Below are 4,392 nucleotides of genomic sequence, written 5' to 3'. Positions count from 1 at the left end.
GGCTGGCAAGACAACAGATGGACTGCCTGTTTTACACACTGGTTTCCAATAGTGTTGTCACACAATTTTTAAAACATAAAAAATTAAAATACTAATCATATGAGTTTTAAAGATACGTTTAAGATACCTGTAAATGCCTTCCCTAAAGACCTATGCTAAAGTTTTGTGTTAGTTTTGTGCTGCCACCCACAAGTGTGCATTGACATATCCAGTTGGAGTTTGCAGTTACGGTAATACCTCCCAAAATGGTCAGATCTTCTCCAAACCTGTGCATGAGTTTGGGGTGCATTTTGTGCTGTTCAGGGTTAAACCACAAAACATGAGCATTTTGGGGGTGGGTGGGTCCAAATTTGGAGTTTCATAGTAAATAGACCTGGGTTTATTTGTTCATGGCATACTTTTTGCATAATGGCAAACCCAATACTTCTGAATCAAGGAGAATACTTACTGTACTTTGTAAATGATGCGCGCCTGTGTGGAAGAGGAATTCCTATCTTAGAAAAAAAAAAGACAATGCTTCTTTTAAATATGGTGCTTGCAATCTTCTTTTTGTATCCCCATTGTGTGTGTGTGTGTGTGTGTGTCTACTGCCTAATTAATCAAGGACACCTTTAGGGTGTTGTTGTTATTGCTTATTCACAGCATAATCCTATGCATATCTACTCAGAAGTAAGCCCCACTGAGGATGTGTTTCTTGGTAGATGTCTATGGGATTGCACTATAACATTTTTAAAAGTTGCTGTTCCAAATACACTTACCAGAGAATATATACCATCAAACACAGTGCCAATTAAGTAAAGGTAAAGGGACCCCTGACCATTAGGTCCAGTCATGACCGACTCTGGGGTTGCGACGTTCATCTCACTTTATTGGCCGAGAGAGCCGGCGTACAGCTTCCAGGTCATGTGGCCAACATGACTAAGCCGCTTCTGGCGAACCAGAGCAGTGCACGGAAACGCTGTTTACCTTCCCGCCGGAGCAGTACCTATTTATCTACTTGCACTGCCGTGCTTTTGAACTGTTAGGTGGGCAGGAGCTGGGACTGAACAACGGGAGCTCACCCCATCGCGGGGATTCGAACCACCAACCTTCTGTCGGCAAGCTCTAGGCTCTGTGGTTTAACCCACAGCACCACCCGCGTCCCTTCAGTGCCAATTACTTATCAGTAAATATACTTTAACACTGTAACCCAAATTTCTGGATACAGAAAACTTGTTCTGGCTTAATAAAATATGCTAACCTAACCTAATCGTGAAATATTTTGGTTAACAATGGAAGCAGTATGATTCATATAGAATGGATGGCATGGTATTATTGGAGAAAAGGATGTTCTGTTCTATAAACAAAAAAATCTGCTCCGTAATGGCCGACAGAGGGCAGCCTTCAGCATCAGTGCCATTTGAACTTCTGAGGTCACTTCCAGATGACCTGTTTCATAAGCATTCAACCTGATTTGCTTGTGGGGAGATTAGACAAAGTTGCAAGAAGTAAGTGCTATCGCACATTTTTATGTGTATCTTTCTGTATAAGGAAAAGTATGACCTTTTAGGGAAGCTGATTTTGAAGCACGGCGTTTCAAATCAGCTTTAATTGTGCAGCCTGCATCTGCTGGGATGTGATTGAATCCCATCTCCAATAGTGTAGCTGTAGGTGCTGATTCTACATCCTCAAAGTGGAAGAGAGAGCATGAGAACATTGCAGGCCTGAAGACTTTTTGTCTTATTAAGTGTTCGTTTTAATACCCACCTTGCCGTTTATTCTGCACTTCTCCTAATTGGAAGGTGAAATCTACACCATCAGCAGAATGGAATAGTCACACATCTCCCAGACTGTGCCACTTCAGAAGTATGTGTGCGACTGTAAAATTCTATTTCTATATCATCTATATCTATATCATCTATATCTATATCTATATCTATCTATTCTATATCTATATCATCTATATCTATATATCTATATCTATCTCTATCATCGCTATCTGTATCTGTATCTGTATCTGTATCTGTATCTGTATCTGTATCTGTATCTGTATCTATCTGTATCTGTATCTATCTGTATCTGTATCTGTATCTGTATCTGTATCTGTATCTGTATCTGTATCATCTGTATCTGTATCTGTATCCTTGATATGCTGTCTTGATTTGCTATCTGTCAGGAGGCAGAGTCAGGAGTAGGTCAGTAATAAAACACCCAGCATCAGTGAAGATGACTCTTTATTCAGAAAAACCAAAACAGTGCAGGCCTGGTGACCACAGCAACTCTTCCCAGTAGGTCTTGCCCCAATGAGGCCGTTGTGAGGACTGAAGGTCCCTGTCTTTCCAATGCTCCCAAAGACTCATCCTCCCCTTTGTAAGGAATCTCAGGCTCCTTACTCCACTATTGAAGGGCTAGGGAGGAATGGCGGTGGGGCTAGATATCTCTATCGGCAAAGGGTTTCGAGATGCAGTGATCCTCGAACCCCTTCCAATCTATGCCCCATCCCAAGGGATAAGGGTAGGGAGAGCAAGGATTACCCACCTCCATCATTGGTGCTGTACAATGCCAGGTCCATAGGCAACAAAACCGCCACCATGCGTGACTTTTTTGTCTCGCAGGGGATTGACCTGGCTTGCGAGACGGAGACCTGGGTACGGGAAGGCGAAGTAGTCTCCCTACATGAGATAACACCCCCAGGTTTCTCTGTCCTCCATCAATCGCGGACTGTGGGTCGGGGGGGGGAGGAGTAGCATTGTTAATCCGGGAGGATTGCTCTTTCAGAGCTCTGCCATCACCGGCGATCTCCAGCATTGAATGTGTTGGTCTTGTGTGGGGCACCAAGGAGAGCTTGGCTGTCTGGCTGGTGTACCGACCACCCAGCACACTGGCAGCCGCCCTGTCAGATCTGCTGGAGGTGGTGGCGGGCTGGGCCTTGGAGTTCCCAAACCTACTGGTTTTGGGAGACTTCAACGTCCATGCTGATGCCACTCCCTCCTCACAGGCTCTGGACCTAGTGACTTCCATGGCAACACTAGGGCTCTCCCAGTTTGTTTTCGGCCCCACTCATCAAGCAGGCCACACGCTGGATCTGATCTTTGGGGCTGGCATAGATGTGATCATGCTCCCCTCTGTGGAAGTGCCATGGGCTGATCACTACGCTCTGAAAGCCAAGGTTGGCTTCCCGCTCCTCCCCTGCTCGGGTGGCGAACCAACTTAGGCTCATCCGCGAAAACAGATGGATCCTGATAGATTCCGACAAGCCTTGCGGGACCCTGCTCCTCCTGGCGACTCATTAGATGACCTTGTTGAGGACTGGAATAACCGGCTCTTGGCAGCCATTGATGAGATCGCGCCTAAGCGCCCTCTGCGACCCCGTCGAAACCGGGCACCTTCGTTTACTGAGGAGCTCCGGAAAATGAAGCGGGATCTCAGACGGCTAGAGCGAGTATGGCGAGGGACTCGTGACGGAGCCTCAAGAACATCTTATAGGACGCTTATGAAAGCCTATGAGATGGCAATGAAAGCTGCTAAGAAATCTTACTTTGCAGCTTCCATTGCATCCGCTAGCTCTCGCCCGGCACAACTTTTTAGAATAATTAGGTCAATAACGTCCTTAAGAGGACAACCAAATTTAAGCACAAATTCGACCCACAGCTGTGAGGCATTCGTGAGCTTTTTTGCGGAGAAAGTCCTGTTGCTCCGCCGTGACCTCCCTGCCAATTTAGATACAGTGACTGAACTGGAGGCCCCTTGACTGACTTCAAGTCCAGTGCTGGACCATTTCGATCAGATACTCCCTGCTGATGTGGATAGATTCCTCCAAGCTGGTAGGCCCACCACCTGCCTCCCTGATCTGTGCCCATCTTGGCTGATTAGGGAGTGTCCAGATGTTGCGCGGACCCCCCTGGTTGAAATTATCAATTTGTCCCTTTACACGGGGACATTCCCAGGGGAACTGAGGGAAGCAGTAGTGTGTCCACTCTTAAAGAAAACTTCATTAGATCCCTTAGACCTATCCAATTACCGCCCAGTTTCAAATCTTCCATATCTGGGTAAGGTAATTGAGAGAGCGGTTGCTGAACAGCTTGGTAGGTTTCTGGAGGAAACATCAGCTTTAGATCCATTTCAGTCCGGTTTCCGTCCTGGTTTTGGGACGGAGACGGCTCTGGTTGCCCTCACAGATGATCTCCGTAGACAACTGGATCGAGGCGGGTCAGGACTGCTGATCCTTTTAGATTTGTCAGCAGCCTTTGACATGGTTGATCATGATCTTCTGGACCACCGCCTCACAGACGTGGGGATACAGGGCATAGCCCGTAACTGGCTGTGATCTTTTATCTCTGGTCGGGGACAGAGGGTGGCACTAGGGAGGGAAATGTCGTCACGCCACTCCTTGGTGTGTGGAGTGCCGCAGGG

Source organism: Podarcis tiliguerta (genome assembly GCF_965153285.1).
Source record: "Podarcis tiliguerta genome assembly, chromosome: 5".
NCBI lineage: Eukaryota > Metazoa > Chordata > Lepidosauria > Squamata > Lacertidae > Podarcis > Podarcis tiliguerta.
The sequence above is the reverse complement of the archived record's forward strand: the minus strand, read 5'-3'. Positions refer to the sequence as shown.